This window comes from Pan troglodytes, chromosome 18 (assembly GCF_028858775.2).
Source record: "Pan troglodytes isolate AG18354 chromosome 18, NHGRI_mPanTro3-v2.0_pri, whole genome shotgun sequence".
Taxonomy (NCBI): Eukaryota; Metazoa; Chordata; class Mammalia; order Primates; family Hominidae; genus Pan; species Pan troglodytes.
The window spans coordinates 59,516,075-59,529,487 of record NC_072416.2 but is presented as its reverse complement, the minus strand read 5'-3'; positions in this window follow the sequence as shown (position 1 = coordinate 59,529,487).

Genomic DNA, 13,413 nt, shown 5'->3' with positions numbered 1-13,413 from the left:
TCTCTCTCAAGAGATATGGTATAAATAAATGGAGGAAGAGATACATGGTGGTTAGTAATGGAGATTCTATAGTAGATAGATGTATCAGTGTTTCCAGCATTATCTATGGAGACAACACCTGGATATGGGCTCAAATATACCTACCTGCTTGACCAACATGAAGATGAAAATGCAATGCTCACATATCTATAGCAACACCAAATGGTGACATCTCTGAGATAATGCCCTTTGTTCTGATTGCACTCTTGCCAAGCTATTCTCTAGTGACTATTTACAACCCTGCTCTATCCACAAACACACACATGCACACCAGATACAGATGATTATAATGACCAGGAAAATAGCCATTAGCATTTTAATTAGAAACATAAGTACCAAACAGATTATAAAATACATATTTGGTTTAATACATGTTTGCATATACATATATTCATATACTCTATAAAGAAATTTTAAAACATGTTATACCTATTGTTTATACACATATTCACCAAGAAAGAAAGACAGAATGAGGGCAAGAGAGAGTGAGAGTGAGAGACAGAAACTTGAAAGTACAGAAAGTCACAGAAAAGCAAAAAATATATCATCCTACTATCCAGAGATAAGCAATACAAATTGTTGGTTTATATTATTTGTGCTCACATGGTCTTATAACTTCTTGCTTTTATTTCCAATTTGTAACATATTAGAAGCATTTCCTATCTTAAAAGATTCTTCTAAAATATAATATAAAGAAACTATTGAAAATCTTGCTACAGCATAAGATATTTAACTAATTTCATATTGACAAACTTGTACTAGAAAATAAATTTGTTTATTTGGGTTTAATAATTGCGAATTTTGAAGATTGGCTGTTAAACTATTTCTAGTCCTACTATGCTGAAGAACAGATTTTTGATGATAGCACTGGAATGCACCCCTTACAGAAGATCCCAGGAGCAACCAGTCAACCACCCTCTGTATTCCTTTCACTTTTGAAACCACTGTATTGATTAACTAATTAAAAACATAATTTTTGTCAGCCAGTTATGTGCTAAGTGATCTTCTAGGTATAAAGGATGCAACAACAAATAACACAGACTTTGGAGTCTCTACCTTCTTGGAACTTGTACATTAGTGAGAGGATTGGCTTTTTTTTTTTTTTTTTTTTTTTTTTTTTTTTTTTTTTTTTAGTATTTATTGATCATTCTTGGGTGTTTCTCAGAGAGGAGGATGTGGCAGGGTCATAGGATAATAGTGGAGAGAAGGTCAGCAGATAAACACGAGAACAAAGGTCTCTGGTTTTCCTAGGCAGAGGTCCCTGCGGCCTTCAGCCCTGTTTGTGTCCCTGGGTACTTGAGATTAGGGAGTGGTGATGACTCTTAAGGAGCATGCTGTCTTCAAGCGTCTGTTTAACAAAGCACATCTTGCACCGCCCTTAGGATTGGCTTTTATAAGAAGCAAAATAGTTTGAGTTAACTGGAGAGAATGCAGACCTACATGGAAGCCCAGGCATTGAAATGTGTAAACATGACAGTTTCTCCATGTGGAAGCCATTTTTGTGTTTTCTTGATAAACTAGGAAGCAAATCATTAGCTGATAACAAAGATTAGGGAAATCAGACTCACTTTGAATCACTTGGCTTCTTTCTTCCAATCCTCTCATTTTGTTCAAGCTCTTTCAAGCCAGCCTGAGTGGGAGGCACACCAGGCCATGCGTGTCCTATTCTTGTTGGAGCTATGAGAGATATGAATTCCTCAACAGCTTGCAAACCATGCACAAATTTGCTCAGGAAAAGTTGATGGGACTTATACTGCAGTCAACTCTGAAACTTTTAACATGAACTCATATTTTTTTTCCAACCAGAATTACCTAATCCTTTTAAAATGTTCTTCACAGAAGGAATCAGATCTAGAATTCATATCTTTAGAAAAGCAAGATCCTCTCTCTTTTCTTTTCTCAAAGCAAACCAGGCGCCTAAGAAGCATTCTTGCAATAGCCAGCCCGCTAAGCCATATAAAACTGAACCATTATTACTCGTGTCTTTGTGTGTATTTTAACCTTTAAATGGTGATACTGTCGTTTTAATTAAAGATGACGTTTCTTCAGCATTCAATTCAAAAAGAGACTGCAAAGTCCCATTCTACAATAGAAACTAAATCTTTAGTCCAAAAGTAAAACAAAGTGTATGCATGAAGGTAGGCAGGGTTGGGGAGGTTTCAAAATTTGATGGTGGGAGATTGGTGGTATTGGCAGTCATAAAAATGAGGTACCTCCAGAACTATGAAAACTATACCAGCAAAACTTCCTTTATGATGTAAAAAATGAGACATAGAAAAAGCTAAAATTTCAAAGCTATGTGAGGAGTAACATGTACCAGGCAGAGAATCTTGGTCCACTTTTTCTTTTTCTAATGTCTGTGCAATATGAGTAACTTAATATGCCCACTTTACAGACACCATGTGTAGATACTGAGATTCTCCATCCACACAATCACAGTATTGGAAAATTATACCATATCACATCATATCATATATTTATACATATTATATATGATGGGTTTCACAATGTTAGCACTATTAACATTTAGAGCTGGATAATTATTTGTTGTGGGAGGCTACCCTGTGTATCATAGTAAGTTTAGCTGCACCCCTGGCCTTTACATACAGGATGTCAGTAGCACCATCCTCCAAATTGTATCTAACAAAAAAAATGTCTTCAGACATTGGCAAATCTCCTACGTCCTGGTGCCTGGTGCCTACTTCTTGTCGTACCAAGAGTATTTCATAGAAAGAGGCCAACCTTTCACCACTTTGCAGTAAAATGCATGTGTGACTACATACAACGCCATACTAGCAAAATTCTCCCCCTTTTACCCTCGTTCATTTTACTTACTGTGTGGCCCATCTTCTAGGGACACATTATTGAGTTCACTGGCTCTACTGAGGAAAGCAACTAATGTATCTCAGTCCTCTTTTAAAAAAATCCTAAGATTAAAGTGAATCTATCATATATAGATGCCATACATTGCTTAATGAACCTAGGCTCTAAAATTGTACAGTACATTTCCTGTGGTATCTGAATGCTATTGTATTCGAATAACTTAGTGTTTTTCATAGATTGCCCTTAGTGAAAGGGTGGGTTGAAATTGAACATTCCAGTGTGTTCGATAATTCTGTTGACATGGATAAGTTTTGTTCGTTTGTTTTTGTTTTATGTTTTTTTGAGACAGGATCTTGCTCTGTTGCCCAGGCTCCAGTGCAGTGAAACCATCAGTGCTCATTACAGCCTCAACCTCCTGTGCTCAAGCAATCCTCCAACCTCAGCCTCGCTGTTCCTTAGTAGCTGGGACTGTAGGTGCACACCACCATGTTCAAATAATTTTTTTGTATTTTTAGTAGAGACAGGGTTTTGCCATGTTGTCCACACTGGTCTGGAACTCCTGGGCTCAAGTGATCCTCCTACCTTGGCCTCCCAAAGTGTTGGAATTACAGGCATGAGCCACAGAACCTGGCCGACATGGGGGAGTTTTGAAATTGGTGTATTATATCATGTACCAATCTTCTGGATGATTATTTAATGTAAATCTCTCCCTCAAAGATTCACTAGCTATTGGACACAATGTTGCCTTAGGGCCCACAGGCAGGGCCTGTGTGTGGAGCATTGTATCTTCATGCTTTAAAGTAATTTCTTGAAAAATTTTTAAAATCCCCTCTGTTGCATGGGAGCCTCTAGGCCTAACAATGAAATCACCATTAATTTGATTAATTAATTCAAAATATAATGGGTGGATTGCCTTGAAGCTGAACCAGAACCCATATTGAGTCCAGTGCTCAGGATCTCATATACTTCAGAGAGGGCCCTATCTCAGTACGTAATGCAACTGAACATAGACATCTTCAAGCATTTGCCTCCATTTCTCCTATGACTCTTTTGTGGAATACAAACATTAGCTAGAGAGAACAATTATTGACGTAAAAACATGTTAACCGATGTATGCAATCATGAATATGTATTAGCTGGTAAATAAACCAGTTGTTCTTTATCTAAGGAACATTGTAAGTTTCAAAGAGTTTTTGATGCTCCCTAATTTGTGTATGTGTCCATATGTGACTTATTCTTGAGAAAGTGTCAATAATTTTCCTCAGATTCTGAATGAATAACCCAATTTCTATAACAGCCTTAGGAAAAAAATTGGATTTGGGAACTGTGGGCCCACCTTGAGCATCTATATACACTTACATGCTGCCCTTACAAAGGTATTTATCTTCCAGGAATTTTTGGTGGCTGCCAAATTTCTCTGCAAAAGTTTTTAAGTTTTGTGGATAATTTCGAATCACATGAGGGCTCTGCATGTTCAAAGGAAGTCAAGACAGTTTAGGGTTGCAATGATATATTTTTTATCTTGTTTAAACCTTAAAAAATATTAGTCTGACCTCTCCTTCAGAAACATCCCTGGTCTCCTTGTCTGTTTCTGAAAATATCTCACTTTGCTATAGGTGGCCTTATAGAAAGCAAGAGATTCCCTGGCATATCTTTTTGAAACGTATTGCATTTTGTGCATCATTTTTGCTATACATATGAAAGATCTTACTAGGTCATTTAATGTTTGCTTTCTTAGACATCAAATGTTAACACATCATTAAGGGAGGTTAAATTAAAGTTTTCTATTCCAGGCCCAGTTCAATGGCTCACTCCTGTAATCCAGCACTTTGAGAGGCCGAGGCAGGCAGATCACCTGAGGTCAGGAGTTCGAAACCAGCCTGGCCAACATGGTGAAATCCCATCTCTACTAAAAATACAAAAAATTAGCCAATTTTGGTGGTGCACACCTGTAATCCTAGCTACTTGGGAGGCTGAGGCAAGAGAATCACTTGAACCTGGGAGGTGGAAGTTGCAGTGAGCTGAGATTGCGCATTGCACTCCAGCATGGGGGACACGAGTGAAACTGCCTTAAAAAAAAAAAAAGTTTTCTATTCCAGACATTTTGTGGCAATTGGGTATTTATACTACTGAATCCATGGTTTTTTTTTCAGTATCTTTGTAAAATATATGGCTTATAGAGAATTTATAAGATACATTTCATATTCCATTAGTGTTACGTTACTAAATCTAAGATTTTATTAACCCATTTTTAATAAAGCAGAATTCTCTTTCTAATCCTATAGACTACCTGTAGTCTTACATTATTTGTAGTACATTATAGTTAAGGTAGAAACCTGATTTTAAGAATTTGAATCTGAATAGAAAACTAATGTTTATAAAACATTAACAACAGGACAAACAAAATTCTGATTTATACTTAATAGTAATTCTGTGCTGGAGGTACACGCAATCCCATTTTAAAGGTGATAAAATTAAAGTTCAGAGAAACACCCAACTGGTTAATTCTAAGCATAGAAGCAAAACCCCAATCAGTATGTCACCAAAGCACATACTCTTTCCTAGGATATTTTGAAATATTTCAAAAGGGGGAAGAAAACAATAAAAAGGGTCTTGTTGGGGAAATGAAGGTCAGGAACCACAGGACCATCTGGCTGTGGTCTTCCAAACCCATGGAGTTTATTAAATAATAATTGACTTCAAATTTATTATTAATCAAAGGCATATATAGCCCACAAGTCATAACCCTTTTTGTTTCCATGAGTAAACCAAAGTTACCAGGCTGAGTTCAAATAAGACCATGCATATTAACAAAAATAGGAGGATGCTTTGGTTTGGGCAGGAATTTCCCAATTACATCTATGATTTTTAAGAGATATTTGAAATTTATGTTTTAAAATAGACTAAAATCTCACATTGTTATTTTTGTACACTTTTTAGAAATTCAAGAATTTAATTTAAAACCAATACTTGGTTTGTTTTCCACTTATTTGACTAAATGCTTTTTATTTTCACTAAATACCACAAGACAAATTAAAGGTAGAGGTAGTATTAGAACCTGTGTCTCTTGTCCTTCAGACTAGTATTCTCATGATTACTTTCTCCTTTTCATAAACCAAGTACTAACCAACATTAAATTTATTTTATTCCTTTTGTCTCACTTTTATTATGTATATATGAATGTATGTATTTTCACAATAAGTCACAATAAGTGTAAAATCTAAGGGAAGAAGACAGAGTGATAAAGAAAAGAGGAAGCTAGTAAAACAACTCTTAGATATTTGTTTTGACCCATTTTGTTTAAGACAGTTTAAGTTGGATATTCTTCTCTAATGAATTCAGAGAAGATTCTTTACTAATCACAGAAAGTTATGGAGGAATAAAATAGAAAGGAAGAGAGGGTGAGAGACTTATTGGCTTATACAACACAACAGCTAAGAAACAGTTTACTGCTGACATAGCTGGATCCCGGTTCTCCTATACCACTTTCAGAGTTCTGCACCTCCATCTGTTTCTTGATGCTGCTTTCTTCTGTGCAGACTTTATTCTCAAGCAGGACTTACTCATGCATTTTGAAAGATAACAAAAGTAGTATCAAGTTTAAGTGAGTCACGAAAATTGCCATGCACGATTTACTAGCTTGAGTACTTTGAAATGACTGTGATGAGTAGTAATGTTTAAACTAATAGTTGTGGAAAGAGAGGGTACTGTGTTGATTCAAGCCAAGTCACTGATTTACACCTGCAACCAGGAAACCAGGTGATACTGTGATTTGCAGTCTCTCTCTCTCTCTCTCTCTCTCTCTCTCTCTATATATATATATATATATGCATGGAGAAGAGGTAATTCATTAAAGTTGGGGAAACAGGGCAAATATCTTTCCCTTACAATGTTCCATAGTAAAAACCATTGAGATTATATAGGACCATTTGACAAAAATCTCCACCATAATGGTGTCTTTCTATAGTTACCCATATTTTATGTAAGGTTAACACTGCCTGCTAAATGTGAAGGCTGCATATTTTATATTCTTAAGCATTTGGAACTTATCATGCATGTCTTTCTCTCCTCTCCTCCCCTCTCCCCTCCCCTCCCCTCCCTTTCACTCCCCTCCTCTTCTTTTCTTTTCTTTTTTTCTTTTCTTGCTGTGTCGCCCAGGCTGGAGTGCACTGGTGTGATCTCGGCTCACTGCAACCTCCACCTCCCGGGTTCAAGCAATTCTCCTGCTTCAGCCTCCCAGGTAGCTGGGAAATACAGGTGCACCCTACCACGCCCAGTTTATTTTTGTATTTTTAGTAGAGACGGGGTTTCACTATGTTGGCCAGGATGGTCTCCAACTCTTGACCTCAGTTGATCTGCCCACCTCGAACTCCCAAAGTGCTGGGATTATAGGCATGAGCCACCATGCCCAGCCCCTTTTTCTGATGCAGTAAATGGAAAATTGTTTGGACCTGTTCTTTCAGGTACTAATGATCACATTGATGATACCCATAATATCATTCCACAAGAGCAGCCTCCATAAGTCTTGTGTTTACTTTCCAGATTTTCCTTTTCTTATTATAATGTGTAGCTTAAGGCATGGAAAATCCACTTGTCTGGTCAAAATCAATCTTCTACATATGGTTTCTGCAGTACTTGCTTGAAATTCTCTTCGATTAATAGGTAATAAGTAGAGTATAACTCCCTATCCCTAAATCCCTGTAAGAGAAGGGGGTAATAATTTGCATTTTAACAAGTATCACTTTGTACTAAGCATCTGGAATGAAAGATAATAAAACCCAGATGATTAACGTACATATTGCCTTTCCTCAACTTTTCACCATGTCGTTATGTTTACTCACCTGCATCCATTCATCTCTGTGTCCCCACGCATCCAGAGAACATCAGGCTCTTATAGCAGTTCAGTAAGATGTAGTTTCTTCCCTTAAGAAAAGAGAGACCAATAAGAAAATCAATGATTATAATGCAAAATATTAAGTGCTTGGATGGAAGAAGTAGAACAAAGGAGAAGGACCTAATCAAGCCACAGGAAGAGCCACACAATTTCTACAGAAGATACAGGGAGGCCACACACCATGAACCTCTTGTACTCCCACACATCTTTCTGCAAATGTCAAAATTGCAAGGTCTTGATGGTTCTTTCACTCAGGCCACTTCTCAGGATGGTTTACGCAGTTGGAAATTCTGAAAATGATAAAACATATTGGAGGAATATACTATGAGATTCTACAAGGGACCTAGTCTTATTCTATACAGCTAACATGCTTTATATGTTTATTAAATGTGGAAAAAATTTACTCTAAAGATAACATCCAACAATACAAAAATATATGAACTGTGGGAAAGTGAATGATACTTCTCTGAATATAACTTTTGGAAGCATATCAATGTTTTTCACACTCAACAATAGCAGTTTTTTGAAAAAATAATTACACTGGGTAAACACGCTAAATCCATTATAAAAGAATCAAATCATGTTTCAATTGAATGACAAACAACCTTGTTGAAGAGAGAAAGACAAAAAGTAAGTTTTGAACATAATATTTACAGAAATGTAAACAAATATTGAACTCTACTTCATGGGTTTGCTTTTCACAGTGGTATAGGTTACTGCCATGGTTTGAATGATTGTGTCCCTGCAAAATTCATGTTGAAACCTAATCTCCATTGTGGCGATATTAAGAGGCGGGGCTCTTAGGGAAGTCTGTAAGTCATGAACACTCTGCTGTCACAAGTGGAATTAATGACATTATAGAAGAGGCTTCAGAGAGCTGCCTGGCTCTTACACTCACATCTTCTGCCAAGTGAGGACACAGCATTTATCCCTATCACCTGCCTGCCCTTCCACCATGTGAGAATGCTGCAAGAGGCACCATCTATGCAGCAAAGACAGAGCTTTCACCAGACACAGAATCTGCCAGCGCCTGGATCTTGGACTTCCCAGCCTCTGGAACTGTGATAAATAAATTCCTGTTATGTATAAATTACCCAATCTATGGCATGTTGTGATAGCAACTCAAAGGGAAAAAGAAGGTACAAATTCTGACACCACTTTATATATATTCTAAAATTAAACAAATTAGTAAATATATCATAGATGTCTGCAACTTTCAAATTATTCAGTATAAAAATCATAATTATGTGTATGCATGTGTATTATATGTGCATGTATGTGTGTATTCAGAACAAAAATTATAATTGTGTGTGTGCATGCATATGAGCATTAGAAGGGCAAATACAAATTTATTTAAAAAGACATGATTTTCTTGGTTGAAATTAAAGGAAGATACTCCCTCCCTCCCTTTTCTTACGAGTATTTACTTTAGAAAATGTGTAAGTTTCTTCATTGTCTCTTTGAAATGTACATAAATCTTTTTAAAGGTAAATACACCTCTTGCCAGCTTTATGATCTAGGAATATCTTTCTCAAGGATCTGGAAAGCATTTTTTAAAAAAGTAATCATCAAGAAAGATAGTGTTTTTATCTCCTAATTTCTGCGGTAGAGTAGGAACCTAACTTTAGTGGTCCCTTCCCTCCCAGTTGTAAAATTATCTCTTATATGGGAAGTTTATTTTTTCTTTGGGTAAAGCTAATTAGTTAACACAGATAGTCACCCCAATTACTAAGTGAATTTAGGATGAACTATATGCAACAATCAGTGCTGTCAAGCTCTTGTTTGAAGACTAGGTATTGTCTACCTTGGGAACAAGTAAGCAATGAATTGTGTCTGCTTGGGTACATAAAAGGGTGGGATTTCTTTCAGTCTAGGCAGTCTTTTAGTAGACTGCTGTGATGCACAGCATATTCTAGTTAAACACTTATTCAACAATACAGTTGTTTTCTTTCTTTTAAAGAAAAATGTGGATGATTATCTATGTTACGGGTCCCTCTCTGTGGCACACCCTACTGTGTGTCCAGGTTCCATCTGACCATTCACATCAACCTGTGGGAATTCGAGCTTGAGTAATCAGCATGAATAGACAGCCGTTAGGAAGATTGTTTTATTGGACAAAACCAGATTGCATCAATTGGTGTTATTAATACATATGTTTAAAAATGGTTGTGAGAAAGCAGGTGCAATGAGTGAGGTAAAAACTCCCTTAGTAAAGCAGAAACAATGAGAGAGAGAAAGAATGAGAAAGTTGGATTTTCTTGACCTACATCATGTTCCAATGTAAACTTGGAATGGTATGGTGTCAGTTACTAGACACTAGACCTGCAATCAACAGTTGGTTCTAGTAGAGACTGTTATCTGTGATGCGTTCTGTATGACGAATCAAGCTCACTTGGTTAGGCAGAACAAAAAGATCAAGTTGTTATAACACTGCGAATCAAATCAGATAACCTTATTTTATCTTTCTTATTTTATTTTATTGTACTTTAAGTTCTATGATACATGTGCTGAACGTGCGGGTTTGTTAAACAGGTATACATGTGCCATGGTGGTTTGCTGCACCTATCAACCCATCATCTAGGGTTTTTGCTGTTGTTGTTTTTTTTTTGTTTGTTTGTTTTTGGTTTTTTGTTTGTTTGTTTGTTTTTGAGATGGAGTCTCGCTCTGTCACCAGGCTAGAGTGCAGTGGCACGATCTTAGCTCACTGCAACCTCTGATTCCCTGGTTCAAGCGATTCTCCTGCCTCAGCCTCCCGAGTAGCTGGGATTATAGGCATGTGCCACCAGTCCCAGCTAATTTTTGTATTTTTAGTAGAGATGAGGTATCACTATGTTGGCTAGGAAGGTCTCGATCTCCTGACCTCAGCCTCCCAAAGTGCTGGGATTACAGGCGTGAGCCACTGTGCCTGGCCCCATCATCTAGGTTTTAAGCCCCACATGCATTAGATACTTGTCGTAATGCTCTCCCTCCCCTTTCTCCCCACCCCACAACAAACCGCGGTGTGTGATGTTCCCCTCCCTGTGTCCATGTGTTCTCATTGTTCAACTCCCACTTATGAGTGAGAATGTGCGGTGTTTATTTTTCTGTTCCTGTGTTAGTTTGCTGAGGATGATGGTTTCCAGCTTCATCCATGTCTCTGCAAAAGGATATAAACACATTCTTTTTTTAATGGCTGGGTAGTATTCCATGGTGTATATGTACCACATTTTCTTTTTCTTTATCCAGTCTATCACTGATGGGTATTTTGGTTGATTCCAAATCTTTGCTATTATAAATAGTGCTGCAATAAACATAACCTTATTTTAAATTTTGGCTTCAGCTGTATGCAGATACCTTATGCAGTCACCTCATGCAGTCCTGACATGTAAGCACATTACAGAAGAGAAAACAATATGAAAAGTAAGTAACTGAATGAAGTCCAGCATATCTCGTACTGTGCTTGCTCCATAAATAATATTAATATTTTATTATGTAGCTAATTAGTACAATAAAGCAGAAAATGATATTGATGATTATATAATTACGTATGTAAGAAACAGTACAGACACTAGCAAAATATTGCTAAACTGCTTAAGGTTCCCATAAGATGGTGATATAAAAAATACGTATGTTTTAGATTAGGAAGCAAACTCAGAAATGCTAAGTGGCTTGCCTAAGATTATATACAAATGATGGATGAAGTTGGATTTAAATTCGAATCTGTTTCAGTAAAAGACAATGTCTTAATGGCATTTCATATATCCATATTGGACTCTGTCACCATTTATGTGTCATGGGGGTTTATGTGTTCTATGCAGCCTGGATGGAGTCCCTCCTCCTTTTCAAGTGGTTAACCAGAATAGCCTTGATGTATTTGATTGCCATATGTAATTGTCCTTTTATTGAAGTAGAATTTTGCTCTTTAAATAAGATGAATGTACTTTCTAATTTCACAAATATATCTGTGAAAGACACTCACAGATAGCCGTGACATCTGTTATTAATTTGTAATGTTAGGGCTTAGAAGGTTTTAGAATACGTGAAGTTTGATGAGAGGTGTTTATATGAGGAAGCTGAGAATAAGTAGAGTTGACCCTGGGTGTCCACAAGAGATTGGATCTAGGACTCCTGCAGATATCAAAACCTATGGATCCTCAAGTCCCTTATATAAAATGGCATATTATTTGCATATCATATATACATATCTTCCCGAGTACTTTAAATCATCTCTAAATTATTTATAAATACCTAATGGAATGTAAATGCTTTGTAAGTAGTTCTTATACTTTAGTTTTCTTTGTATTATTTTTATTATCATAGCTATTTTTATTTTTTTTTATGTTTTTGGTCTGCATTTGGTTGAGCCAATGGATTTGGAACTCACAGATAGCACTAGCTAGCTGTAGTTCATTTTTAAAAAATTACATTTAGAATCTAATATTTAATAAATAATTGATATATACCAGTCCCCAATAAAGTGTTGTACCCATTTTATGTCACAATATTTTAAAAATACCTTCTGACTGGATTATTTTAACATTATAACAACTATTTTACATGTAATGCCAGCATTACACTATTACTAGTAGAAGGCCAAATGTTATGTTCAGTAATCACATGTGTGTACACACCTATGTACACACACATGCATGCTGATAAACATGAGAGTGCAGAAGAATATAGCATTCTGCTTTTTAACATAGATTTGAGATATGTCGTGAGAAGGAAAGAGGATGGGAATTGTCTATCTAATATTCAACTGATCCTTATGTTCTCCGAAGACATGGGAAATTTGACATATACTTTGGGCCACTCTCCATGGCCTCCATCAATGGTTGATTATGAACAGAACTACATCTCTTTGAAACAAGATTTTAGTCCTCCACTTTCCACATCAGAACAATTTTTCTTCTATTTTTTTGATTCATCTTAGTTCCACTAAGTGCAACACTGGTCGGATGGGCAGAATGTGTTAATAAAGAATTGATTCTTCTTATAATGCCCACCATTGATAGACTGGATAAAGAAAATGTGGTACATATGCACCAAGAAATACTAGGCAGCCATAAAAAAGAATGAGATCATGTCCTTCTTAGGGACGTGGGTGGAGTTACAGGCCACTATCCTTAACAAACTAACCCTGGAACAGAAAAGCAAATACTGCAGGTTCTCATTAATAAGTGGGAGCTCAAAGTTGAGGACACATGGACACTTAGAGGGGAAAAACACATGCTGGGGTCTATCAGAGCATGAAGGTTTAGAGAAGGGAGTGAATCAGGAAAAATAATAAATCAGTACTAGGCTTAATACCTGGGTGATTAAATAATCCGTACAACAAACCCCTCATGACACACGTTTACCTTTGTAACAAACCTGCACATGTACCCCTGAACTTAAAATAGGAGTTTTTTTAAGTGTTTGATCAAAAAAAGAAAGAACTGATAAGACACTTGTTGAAACTTCAACAAAACAAATCTAGATCTTTCTAATCAGGGGTCATAATCACAGTTGTGCTGAGAAAGGTCACTAATAATACAACTAAAAGATAAGAACAACACTTTTTTTCATTTGAATTACTCTAGCTTGTTATGTGTAACCCTGAAACTCGAGTGCAGATGATTGGGGTGGGGGTGGAAATTGTTGTCTTCCTGAATGCATGTAAGGAATATTAAATTTTA